Below are 13,982 nucleotides of genomic sequence, written 5' to 3' on the forward strand. Positions count from 1 at the left end.
GTGAGATCATGACCCGAGCTGAAGTCAGCGGCCCAACTGACTGAGCCACCCAGGAGCCCCAAAAGCTGTACATTAAAAAAAAAATAGTTCACAATCAAAAAGTGAAAACAACAAACAGATAAAACATGAAACATATAAGGAAAATAAGAAATCATAAGCAAGAGCCAGTAGAAGTTAACAGCTGCTTCAAACTATAGTGTTCAGAGATTGAAATTATCAGCCTCAGAATTCAAAATAGATATGTTTTAAAATGTCTCAAGAAATAAAATGAATACTATGAAGAACTCTTAACATTAAACGTGCAATAACTGAAGTTAAAAAAAATCAGTTGATTAACAATAGTTTAGATGCAGCTAAAGAGAGAAGAGGTGACTTGGAAATAGAACTGAAGAATATATACATATGTATGTATACTGTAGAAATCCCTCTTGAGACATAAGACAGTGAAAATATGAAAGAGATGTTTAAATATATTGGAAATAGAGTTAGGTCTAACATAACTCCTATTGAAGTTTCAGAAGAGGAAAAGAGAGAAGGTGGCAGAGGCAATATCTGAAGAAATAATGGCTGAGAATTTTTCAGACCTCCTGGAAATATATCAATCCACCGATTCCAGAATTCTGATGAATAACAGGTATTGTTAATAAGAAATCTATGTGTAGACATGCCATAATGAAACTGCAAGATACCAAAGACAAAAAGAAGATCTTAAATGCAGCCAGAGAGAAAGGACAGACTAACTCCAGAGAAGCAAGAGTTAGAATAACTCGTGAATTTTCATCAGAAACAACACACTGAAGAGGACAGTGATATAATATCTTTACTGTGCATAAAGGAAAACAAATAAAACAAAAACTTCTCCATCTAAAATTCCAGGTTTTAAAACACAGAGATGAAATAAAATTTCCAAACAAAAACTGACTTTGTTTACTACCTACATACCTTCAACAAAAGTGATTGTACAAGCATGTGCGTATACATATATGTAACTAGGTATGTAATATATAAAAATGCACATATGTCTGTATGTATATATGTGTACGCGTATATATTTATATTCATAAATATGCCTGGTTATATATTCATACATATGTATGTATGTTTGTATATATACTCACATATATATCTACACACACATATGCATACACAGAGAGAGAGGAAAAGAACAATGCTAACAACTACTAAATCTGGGAAAGATGAAGGAGAAATCTTTGAAGTCTTCAATGTTTATATTGGAAAAAAAGGAAAGACTAAGAACTAATGAATCAAGCATGCATTTTAAAGAAATTATAAAAAGAACAACAAAACAAGAAAAACACAAAGAAACCAGTAAAGAACAGAAATAATGAAATAAAGAAAAATCAAAAGAGAGAAACCTTATTATTTTTTCTTTAAAAGACTAATAAAATTGTCAAACATTGGGGGATTTTTCAGCATAAAGAATGAAAAAGAAAATGACAAAATAAAAAAAGAATGATAGAAATATTTGATACACACGAATAAATTATGCCAGTAAATCTGACAATTCAGGAAATGAAAAAAAAATCTCCTAAAATATAACTTATCCAACTAACCTGAGAAAGAATAGAAAATCTTAGTAATGTTATTAATCTTGTAAGAAACTTATTCTGTAGTTAAAAATATTTTCACTAGTAAAACTCTAGGTCTCGTTTTTTATACAGATTTCTTCTACCACACATTCAAACAACAGAAAGCACCTATTCTATACAATTTACTCCAGAATGTAGAGAGGGAAAAATACTCACACCCATTTTACGAAGCTCACATATCCTTGATGCCAGAATCTGCCCCCAAAATATCAGATCGGTTTCACTCAGTAATGTAGATGCAAAAGGCATCCAGTAATGTACAGAAATGTATGTCTTATGACAAAGCAGAGTTGTTTCATAAATGCAAATACAGCAGAGGCTTCTTTTCTTTTTTTTAACGTGTATTTATTTTTGAGGGAGAGAGCACAAGCAGGGGAGGGGCAAAGAGTGGGAGACACAGAATCTGAAACAGGCTCCAGGCTCTGAGCTGTCAGCACAGAGCGTGATGCAGGGCTTGAACCCACAAACCACAAGATCATGACCTGAGCCAAAGTTGGACACGTAATTGACTGAGCCACCCAGGTGCCCCTGTAGTGGAGGCTTCTAATGGTCACTCGGTCCAGGCTTCCCACTTCTTTTTGGGTACACGGGAGAATTTCATTTCCCCACATTCACGGAAGTAGGTTAGGCAAAACGGTTGTGTGCAGAAGTTACGTGAACTGCTTCTGGGTGAGGGCACCGGATGGCCAAAGAAAGATCTTTTGATGCTCTGTGACTGTGATATGATGATCACTGAAGCATGTGTCAAGATGCCTTGCCCACCAGCTCAGGTCTTAGAACTAGACTGAAATAAACATAGGTCACTTGTTAAAACCTGTTGGACATGTAGCCATCATTGTTTCGATCGAGATTTTGGTGATGCTTATTAATGCAGTGCAGCCTAATCCATAAAAACTGATACAATATGGCTGATTTAACATCAGAAAATCTATAAAAAATGTAATTCACCACATTCACAGACTGAGGAGGAAAATAATAAACTTAATAGATGTAAAAAAAAAAAAAAGAGCCTGTGATAAAATGGAATGGCCATTCATGATAAAAAAAACAAAAACAGGGGCGCCTGGGTGGCGCAGTCGGTTAAGCGTCCGACTTCAGCCAGGTCACGATCTCGCGGTCCGGGAGTTCGAGCCCCGCGTCAGGCTCTGGGCTGATGGCTCAGAGCCTGGAGCCTGTTTCCGATTCTGTGTCTCCCTCTCTCTCTGCCCCTCCCCCGTTCATGCTCTGTCTCTCTCTGTCCCAAAAAAAATAAATAAACGTTGAAAAAAAAAATTAAAAAAAAAACAAAAACAAAAACCAAAAAAATAAAACCTCTTAAACACTTGGAGAAGTACCTTAAAAAAACAGTACCATACAAAAGAGTGAAACACTGAAAATATTATTTTTAAGACTATTCCTTAAGGGTAGCTGCTAATACCACTTTCATTCAACATTGTATTGGAAGGTATAGACGGTCCAGTAAGACAAGAAAGAAAAACTAGTTTAAAAGTTGGAAAAACAAACAAGCAAGCAAAACCATTCCTGTGAACAAATGACATGACAGTCTTCAAATATAAACTATTAGAATAAACAAGAGGTCTTAGTAAGCTTACTAGAAAGTGACTTGGTATATAAGATTGTGCATATTTTTAACACTCCAGCAAATAGAACATAAATTTAAAATATACCCTTCACAACAGCATCAAACACCTATAAATCTTTTCTTAAAAATTTTTTTTAACACTTATTCATTTTTGAGAGACAGAGAGAGACACAGTGCAAGTGGGGGAGGGACAGAGAGAGAGGGAGACAGAGAATCCGAAGGAGGCTCAAGGCTCTCACTTGTCAGCACAGAGCCCGAGGCAGGGCTTGAACTCACGAGCTGTGAGATCATGATGTGAGCCGAAGTCGGATGCTTAACTGACTGAGCTACCCAGGCGCCCTGAAACACCTATAATTCTTAAGAAAAAGTATAACAAAATACACGCACAACTGTTATGGAAAAATATCCAAGAAACAGAGCCCTATATAAACAACTGACAAATGAGGTGGTAGGTAGAAATCAATGAGAAAAGGATGAACTTTCAATACATGATATTGTGATAAGTAATTTCATATGAAAAAGAAATCGGACCCATCCCTCATACACAGCACACACAATCTGATTCCAGATTGATGAAAGATCTAAACGTATTTATGCCATATATTATCACAAAACTTTAAACGCTTGTGGTGTTTTAGACCAGAATTTGAAGAGAAGTTAGGATTCAGGAGTGGTATGTGTATGTAAAATTATAAATGGCTATTATTTCATCTTAAATATAGACAAGTATGTCAACTCATTCAACAAGAATAAGGGTATTGTCGCTAGAATTAGTATTACTCAGGAAATTTCTAAAGGGAAGGTGGAGTATATGTGTAGGAAAGCAGAGTGTAACAAACAGGACTGTGATGCTAATGGAAAAGATTCTGGGAAGAAAAAGATGAATGAGAATCAGTCTTGCCCTCAAGCTGTTTACATAATACTCATGAAACTTAACTGGCTATTTTTACCATCACCGTCCTCCCACACCCTCCATCCTGCCAAAGGCCATATAGGAAGGGGAGACGGTCAAAGGCAGTTGCAAAAGTTAAAAAGTCCAAGGATTTGGAATCACCTAGAATAGCTCCCTGAAAATGTAACCTCTCAAAGAACCCTTTTTGAAGAAAAACAAACAAACAAAAAAAGAATCCATTGTTTTGAATTCTTAATCAAGACAATTAAGTGAGTGTAATCACTGGCTACTGAATAATGTAACTTGCGGTATTGATATCAATTACATGCACATCCTTTTAATTCTTTTAATTATGTACCTTAATGGTCTCAGTACTGATAGCCAGAAAACAAGGTTTAGTAAACGTGCCAGCCTCACCATGTTCTTCATTAAATAAGTGGAGTATTAGATCCTTAGATCTGTCCAATTTCAGCTGAATGTACAACATACTTTCCTGAATCACAGAAAAACATCTTTAAACGCATACTAAGCACACTGAAACTGATTACACTGGCCACCAACAGTGGTTGACTTTGCCCATCACCTACAGGAAGTCATCTGTCTTTGATCACTTGAGCCTCATTATTCATATAATTACTGTAATCATTATGACACTAATGACTGTTGAAGTCTAAATGTGTGAAATTAATTCACTAACAAGTGTAAATAAGTGTCCATGAAAGGACAGTATACAAAATGGGAAATGAAACTTGGGTATTCTGTCGAAAATGAGAAATTAGTACCAAGAGGACAACCCCAGTAGGGTATACGCAGGGCAGGGAACATAACCGTAGTGTGACCATAGTTAGATTTCAAAATAAATTAATTCATAAAGGTGACCTAATACGCTGACGCGTTTTAAAATTTGAGGGTGACCTGGCTGTGACAAGACACCGCACTGATCACCAGTGCTTTTTCAACAGATCTCACTGGCTTGCTGAGTGTCTCCTTTCTCTTCCACAGTCCAATCTCTGTCCTCCCTGAAGCAGAATGCTCGGTCAAATGAGACACATTTAAAAAAATAAAAAAAAAATAAATCACATTATAGAACTTTCTGGGTGGATTTCTACGTTGATTTCTGTTTGGGTAAGTATTGCATTTCTGGCTCCTCTGAATTGAAAAATGGCACTCGGAAATTAATGGTAAGAATAAGAAATCATTTTCTTAGGATTCTCCTTTACAAAAATCTCTTTCTAGAGCAACCCCCCGAATCTGTCCCCATCAGGCTCGCTGAGAGCTGGTCTGCAACCCTCATTATCTGATACAAGGAAAACCACCCGCCTGACTCTTAAATCCACCTCATAGAAAGCGTGAGCACCTGACAAGATCACTTACAGGTTGGCTCAGAGGCCAGCTCTTCCCCCCTCCCCATGTCAAGGCTGAGGGCAGGAACTTGAGTTTGTCCTGGGGAGATGGGATCCCAGGTGCAGGTGTCTGCCTGACAGCCACATGCTGCTTGTATGCCAGTTGGCATCTCTGAGTACCCCCCCACTCGCTGTGATGCTGAGCCTCCCTGCACCCCACCTCCCCATGCGGTAAGCTCCCCGGAATACTGGTGATTAGGCCCATATTTAAAACGGTTTGTGACTGACAGGACAGAAAAAAAACAATGCCTTTCAAATAACAGCACAACGCTTCTTTACAGATTTAGTCGAGTAAGCTGGGCATCTCTCTTTAGTCTAAAACAAACAAACATGACATGGGAATATGTTATTGAAAATGCCATATGTCTGCGCTGGAGAATGAAAAGTTTGCTTCAATAGTAAGTAGAGCGACCACCGCGAGCGAGGCAATTTGGGTGAACGCGATGGACAACACAAATCCCCTTCCGTCCTCTGTCGTTTGTTTTGTCATATTTAGTTTTCCCTTTTAAGTTCAGTCTTTCTCCTGCTGCCTACATGAATCCAAAATGCACATCAGGGGGTAATACAGTTGGTCTTTTACTTAAAACATCTAAAACGGACCTAAAAAAAAATCCCATGCTTTACCATTCTCCAAGTTGGAGTTGCCTTAATGAATTAGACAGATTTTTAAACCAAGGTTTAATAAGTTCTCAACCAGGTGCCAGGTGCTGTGTGAGGAGTCAGGTAGATAGAGAGAGGAGGGCACCCCTTGCCCTTGAGAAGCAAAGTGCCTGTGGAGGAGACAGATAACCAAGTAATTCCAACCGAATCAAATACACGGGTCAGTGCCAGTTGTTCAGAACGTCACTGGCTGTGTCAGAGAGAGTCAGAAAAAGTTCTGAAAGGAGTAGAAAGGCATAGAAGACCCGCGGGGAGAGTGAACAGAAATGCACGGAAGTGTAAAAAGAGAGATTTTTCCCTCCTGTTAGAAGTGTGAATGTGTCATGTTTGCATGTAAAAGAAAAGGGAGCTAGGACAGCAGGGGCCATGCTGGAAGCATCTGGAAAACTTGTAAGGGAGTTGGATTTTTATCTGAAAGGTATAGTTAGGAACTGATCTGAGGTTGGAAGCATGGGTGGGGCACGGGAAGTTTTGGTTTTTCGTTTGTGTGTTTGTTTTTCTCTTTTACTGAGATAACTCCGCATTTTTAGGCTAATGTGAATAGAATGGAGGCAGAGCCCATTTAGCAAGCCAGTATAATAGCCCGGGTGGATAATAAGTAGAAGCCGGAATTAAACCAGATGAAGAGAACAAGGAAGGCAGAAGAAAGGGATTTGTCAGCCAGAGAGCCAGATCTAGTAATCACGCGGTTGGAGGCACTCGAGGCAAAGGAGGGTAATGCCAACTCTGAGAATCTCTGATCTACTCTCTCCAAGGCGCCACCTCTAAGGTCAGGGAGTTTATTCCTTTTTTTTCTTTTCTTAACATTTATTAATGTTTGTTTGTTTGTTTGTTTATCTAAACGGGGAGAGAGAGAGAGAGAGAGAGAGAGAGAGAGAGAGAGAGAGAGACTCTCAAGCAGGCTCCGTGCTATCAGTGCAGAGCCGAACTGTGAGATCATGACCTGAGCTGAAATCAAGAGTCAGGTGGCTTAACCAACTGAGCCACCCAGGTGGCCCACATTGCACTCTCTTTTGACATCATTTAAGTCTTTTGTGAGTTTGCTAGAGAAACAGAAAACAATTACTCAGCATGCTCATGAAGACCAGTTGAATAATCGAAGCCATATGGCATCTGTTTTTAACTTTCTCTTGTGTAGATTATACAATCTCAGTTCTTTCAAACCTAGGGCACAGTGTATTGACTTTGACTTTGTTTTGTTCTTTGTCTCCCAATGCTTTTTGCATATTCACACAGTTTTTCAAATGTCCAGGTCAAGTTTGCAATGATTGCCTCTCACCCTAATTTGAAAACATTCTTCCTTTTTCACGTCACCGTGCCTTGGAAAAATCTCATGGTTGAGTGAAGGATACTGACTGTCCACTCCATATCTCTGCCTCTCTTCAAGCACCGGCCCACCCTCAGGGCAACCCGTGTGCTTCAGATGATGCTACCTGTTTCCTCCGCCCCTCAGCCTGTCCCAGGGTTCTTGCCCATTAATCTAAAAGTAATTCCATCCCAATGGCCAGGGGTTGGTGTCTAAGAGCATAAGATATGATTTTCTAGGGGCGAGAAATAGCAAGTCTCTTAGTGTTCTATGGATGATACTTCGGGGTCATGGAGGTAGATACGTCATAGATGTAAAGCCTAGAAACAGCCCGCTCACTCCTGCCCCAAGGAGAAGCTGGTTTATGGAGGCAGGGAGAGCTAAGAGGACTGCAGAAAAATGTACCCAGAACTACGAGGCTAACAGAACACTGAAACTCCACCCTTCTGTGCTGCTATTTGGTGAATCAATTGGTTTTCTTATGCTAGTCAGAGAGGTTCTCTAGCAGGCAGCTAAAAGAAACCATGCTTTTATGTATGAACACATGATGATGTCTGATTTCCTTTTTTTTTCTTATAATAAATTTTTTTTGATGTTTATTTGTTTTTGAGAGAGAGAGAGACAGAGGGCAGGGTGGGGGGGGGGGGAGCAGAGAGAGAGGAGACACAGAATTGGAAGCAGGCTCCCAGGCTCTGAGCTGTCAGCATAGAACCCGATGCAGGGCTTGAACTCACAAACTGTGAGATCATGACCTGAGCTGAAGTCAGACGCTCAATCGACTGAACCACCCACGTGCCCCTCCTTTTTTTTTTTTCTTAACAAAGACCACATTATAAACCTCCTATTTCATTGCTTCAGCATGTTTACAGATTTTTTTTAAGTTTACTTATTTATTTTAAGAGAGAGACTGAACACAAGTGGGGGAGGGTGGGGGGGAGAAAGAGGGAGAGAGAGAGTGAGAGCGAGAGCAAGAGAGCATGAGCAGGGAAGGGACAAAAACAGGGTTGGGAGAGAGAGAATCCCAAGCAGGCTCCATGCTGTTAGTGCAGAGCCCGATGCAGGGCTTGAACCCATGAACCACCCACAAACCACCCACGAACCACGACATCATGACCTTGGCTAAAACCAAGAGTCAGACACTTAACTGACTGAGTCACCCAGGCACCCCAGATAGAATAGATATATTTTGATCCACCTTGTACTCAGCACTCTGGCACCTGCCTTGGAGAACACAAATGAAGTAGAAAAGCCATGGGCTCTACTCTGAGGTCATAACGTAGTTTGGAAGACAAGAAACACACCCGTTGTTCACCATACACTTTGCAAACAGCACAGGACGGTTTGTGGCTGCTCAGAGATGGAAGGGATCAGTGTAGGATGATGATTGGGATGGGGGTAGAATTTGGTCAGCTAGGATACTGGATGGTATTTCAGTGAAGGGAGAAAGAAAAACCAAGGCATGTTATGTTTTTGAGACAGTTGGGAGGTGAACTTGTCTGCAGCAGCATCAACCACCTGGGGAAGGAACAGAAATAAGGCTGAAGGTCTGGAGAGACAGGCGGGGAGGTTAAGGAAGGCGTCATGTCATCAGAGTACAAAAAATACACGAAGTCTTCCTCCCATATCATTGCCAAGTGTTTCGTATTGTTTCTTCAAATTCCTCTGTACCACGAATGACTTGGAAGCAGAAGCCAGGTCTTAATCACCTTTGTATACATATGCGTATATTTGTGTATATTGCCGGTGCTCCAAGCAGAACCACCCCAGAATGGGCTGGGCTAACTCCGGGATCCTCGTAGACTCTTGGCCACTTGCTCCTGGGAAATAGCTTGTCTCCCTCTGTAATATCATCTTAGTAGCCCCTATTTTATCCTTTGTGTAACGGATTAAATATTGGCTGGTTTCTGGACCAGCAGTACTGCTTGATAAGTTCAACCAGCCTAGCTGAATCTGTTCTCTACAAAGCTTTGTTCTTCCTTACCCAGTGCCCTGGGATTGATGTGCATGAAAGTAGATTTTTATGACATTTCCCTGTATTTTTCAAAATATGGAAATTAACCAGTAATCTTAGAAAAAGACTGGGATATCTTATTTTAATTTTTTTATAGTAGAGATAAGATTCCTTTATGTCTAGTCTTTTATAACTCTCAAAAAAAGAGTTTTACTGGCACATTAGGCACATGTTAATTAAAATGGTGGGTTAATGCTTTAAGGGTCATAGAACTGATGGCAAAAATATTAAATAATAACCATTTGGATTTTCGAACTTCTATAGCAGGAAATCAAACTGGGAAAATAAAATTTCTATGACTATCAGCTGGACCCATTAGAATTATACCTACACATAATAAAATCACCTTGTAGTTTTGTAATCTTCATTCTTAAGTTGGGAAAAGTAAAGAATTTAATCACAGATTCTTAAAATTTGTGGTGGGCAAGGGATGAGAATGAGACCGTTATCTCTAAGTCATAACAAATTTCTTTTAAATAATATGCAAAATAAAAACAAAGTTTATTTCCTGCTTACCTTTGTGTCATTTATATTTAATCAGAAAAACATTTTTTTAAAATTTAAATTCATGTTAGTTAACGTATAGTATAGTATTGGCTTCAGGGGTAGAATTTAGTGATCGCCTTACATATAACACCCACTGCTCATCCCAACAAGTGTCCTCCTTATGCCGGTCACCCATCTAGCCCTTCCTCCACCCACCTCCCCTATAGCAATGCTCAGTTTGTTCTCTGTATTTAAGAATCTCTTAAGGTTTTCCTCCCTCTCTGTTTTTATCTTATTTTTCCTTTCCTTCCCTTATGTTTATCTGTTTTGTTTCTTAAATTCCAAATATGAGTGAAATCATAAGATATTTGTCTTTCTCTGATTGACTTATTTCACTTAGCATAATATATACTAGTTCATTCCATGTTGTTGCAAATGACAAGATTTTATTATTTTTGATTGCCAAGTAATATCTCATTGTGTGTGTGTGTGTGTGTGTGTAATGTATATATACATATAATGTGGGTGTGTATATGTATATTATATATATAATATTATATATTATATAATATATTATATATATTATATATATTATATATTATATACCACATCTTCTTTATTCATTTATTTATTCATTCATTCATTTCTTTCATAAGCATTCCATAGTTTTCAGCATACAGATCTTTTACCTCTTTGGTTACATTCATTCCTAGGTATCTTATGGTTTTTGGTGCATTTGTAAAAGGGATCGATTTCTTGATTTTTCTTTCTGTTGTTACATTATTGGTGTATAGAAATACAACACATGTCTGTATGTTGATTTTATATCCTGCTACTTGCCTGAATTCATGTATCAGTTCTTGCAGTTTTCTGGTGGAGTTTCAGGATTTCCGCGTAGAGTATCACGTCTTCTGCAAAAAGTGAAAGCTTGCCTTTTTCTTGCTAATTTGGATGCCTTTTCTTTCTTTTGGTTGTCTGATTGCTGATGCTATGACATCCAGTACTATGTTGAACAACAGTGGTGAGAGTGGACATCCCTGTTGTATTCCTGACCTTAAGGGAAAAACTGTCAGTTTTTCCTCATTGAGGATGATATTAGCTGTGGGTCTTTCATATATGGCCTTTATAATCTTGAGGTATGTTCCTTCTATCCCTACTTTCTTCAGGGTTTTTACCAAGACTGGAGCTATATTTTGTCAAATCCTTTTTCTGAATCTATTGAGAGGATCATACGGTTCTTATCCTTTCTTTTATTAATGTGGTATATCATGTTGATTGATTTGTGGATATTGAATCACCCCTGCGGCCCAGGCATAAATCCTACTTGATCATGGTGAATAATTCTTTTAATGTATTGTTGCATTTAATTTCCTAGTATCTTGTTGAGAATTTTTGCATCCATGTGCATCAGGGAAGTTGATCTATAATTCTCCTTTTTAGTGGGGTCTTTGTCTGGTTTTGGAATCAAGTCTACGGCCATACCACCCTGAACGCGCCTGATCTCGTCTGATCTCGGAAGCTAAGCAGGGTCGGGCCTGGTTAGTACTTGGATGGGAATCAAGGTAACTCTGGTCTCATAGAATGAGTTTGAAAGTTTTCCTTCCATTTCTATTTTTTGGAACAGTTTCAAAAGAATATGTGTTAATGAATTCTTTAAATGTTTGGTAGAATTCCTCTGGGAAGTCATCCAGCCCTTGACTCTTGTTTGTTGGGAGATTTTTTATTACTGATTCAATTTCTTTACTAGTTATGTTAAATTTTCTATTTCTTCTTGTTTCAATTTTGGTAGTTGATATGTTTTTAGGGATTTATCCACTTCTTCCAGGTTGCCCAACTTGTTAGCATATAATTGCTCATAATATTCTCTTAAAATTGTTTGTATTTCTGTGGTGTTGGTTGTGATGTCTCTTTTTTCAGCTGTGATTTTATTTATTTGGGTCCTTTCCTTTTTCTTTTTGATGAGTCTGGCTCGGGGTTTATCAATTTTGTTAATTCTTTCAAAGATCTGGTGCCTAGTTTCACTGATCACTTCCGCTGTTTTTTTGATTTTGATATCATTGATCAGGAAAACATTTTTATAGATTGTGAAAAAACACTTTTTTGGTGGGAGATTTTTAAGAAAAGTTTTTATTCCCATTAGGCTAATGTCTATTGGAGATTGCACGTGAATGAGAATTAATAGGGGAAAACTCCCCCCCCCCCAGAATTTAGCCACAAAGTTGGGAAAATATCCTGAAACTGAAAATGGTTAGAAAGAAAGAAAGAGACAAGAAAGAAAAGAAAAAATCTAATCAGTGTGGATAAGCTTAACGTCCACAGGAATAGCCTTCCCTGGGGAAACCTAGTTGACGGGATGACCCAAGGAGTCTTTCCAGGACTGTCAAGAATTTAGGTATTTTAGCCCATTTGAGAAAGACCAAGTTATGAAACATTTGTTACATGTTTACTATGTGCCAGGCATTATGCAAGGCAATTTACGTAACACGATCTCATTCAAACCTTATCTCTTCACTCTGAGGCTATATTATTTTTCCTAATTTATAGATGAGAAAATGGAGATTAGAGACAGTGAAAGAACAAGGTGTGCACTGGATGCCATGGTTTTTGTAGGAAAAACCTACCATGCTAATGCAGCACCCTTGGAAAGGTTGTCCAGACAGCTTTCTTTGAAGACCAAGATGCTCATCAACATTTTCCCATAGCACCCTCTGCTCACACTTGTGTAAGAATTTGTCCCCAGGGTCTGAATTACCAGCATAATATTCTCTCTTCCACTAGGACACTGAAGGAAAGGGTTGAGTCTTGGTTCCCCATGGAGCCAAGATGCACACCTCAAGACAGTGATTCAGTGTAAATCCTTTCCTGGGAAGTGAAAAAAACACGGGGAGATAAGGACGGGAATGTAACTAGTACCAGCTGCATTATCTGACTAGGTAGCTATTACTATGAGGGACTAGAGCTCACTTATGCTGGAGAACCTCTAGGAGTCAATGTCCAACACACAAGTCCGTTACCCACCCCCACTTCCACTGGGAATTGATGGAGGGTTGCTCTTATGTGGCAAGGAATACAGCTACTGGCATTTGCAAGGTAATATCAGTGTCTGACAGTACACAGTACTGTCAGTATTACAGTACACAGTAATATCAGTGTCTAAAGTGGTAAGGGGGAGGGGTGGGGAGGGCCCAGCAGAATCTGCTAGACAATCCTCCACACTCAGCACGGAACCAGTCGCATCGTAGGTGTGCAGTGAAAGTTGAGTAAAATTGTCATTTTGATTTACCAGTCACTATTTTGTGCATGTGGCTAGAGTGAGTCAGTCCTCCTAAATCTGATCAACTTTAGGCCAACTGCCAAAATCACGTTTCTAAATATCTAAAGCCAAGGACGAAACCCTAAACAATTGTGATTTTTACCTACAAACTATCTGAGGCCAACAGTTGAAATTCCCCTTTAACACATATTTAGCCCCATCAATATATCTCTTTTGCTCCTATCCATGTATCAGTACTTATCCAACACAAGGTTTTAGATAAATGCATAGCGTTTTGCATCCTGACATACTAGAAAAAACAGGTCCACGTCACAAACTTTGTAAGTTGAGAAGGATCCAGTGTGGTTGTTGTGCCAGCGAGAGCTTCAGATGCAAACACAGAAATAATTCACCCTGTAATGGTCTGATTATAGTGAACAATCCAAGGTGAATCAAGAATTTACTATATGAATTCAAAGCCCTATTTAAGATAAAGTGGTTGTTTTGTGTTTGTGTGTGTGTACATACATGTGTATGTGCATATTTGTGTGTGTGTGTGTGTGTGTGTGTGTGTGTTATTTAAGCTGTTATTTCACCTAAGAGTTTATGAGGTGAATAAGGAAGAAAAAATGGATCTAAGTTGTCTTGGCTGTAGAGAAAGACTGCACCTCTCTGCACATAGAACCAGGTGGTATCGCCACAGCGTGGCCCCCTTGAGGGACAGAATGGAATTACAGGAAGACCACAGAATTTGAAATTAGGGAGTCCCAAGTCCAAAC

General features: G+C 39.0%; 1 pseudogene; it reads left to right on the forward strand.

Annotated features, from left to right (window-relative positions):
* The first annotated feature begins 11,418 nt into the window (after positions 1-11,418).
* LOC124521454 (uncharacterized) lies at positions 11,419-11,533 on the forward strand (annotated as a pseudogene).
* The last annotated feature ends 2,449 nt before the right edge of the window (positions 11,534-13,982 follow it).

This window comes from Lynx rufus, unplaced genomic scaffold (genome assembly GCF_022079265.1).
Source record: "Lynx rufus isolate CCGP_SWC_20201006 ecotype Redwood Valley unplaced genomic scaffold, mLynRuf1.p SCAF_3, whole genome shotgun sequence".
NCBI lineage: Eukaryota > Metazoa > Chordata > Mammalia > Carnivora > Felidae > Lynx > Lynx rufus.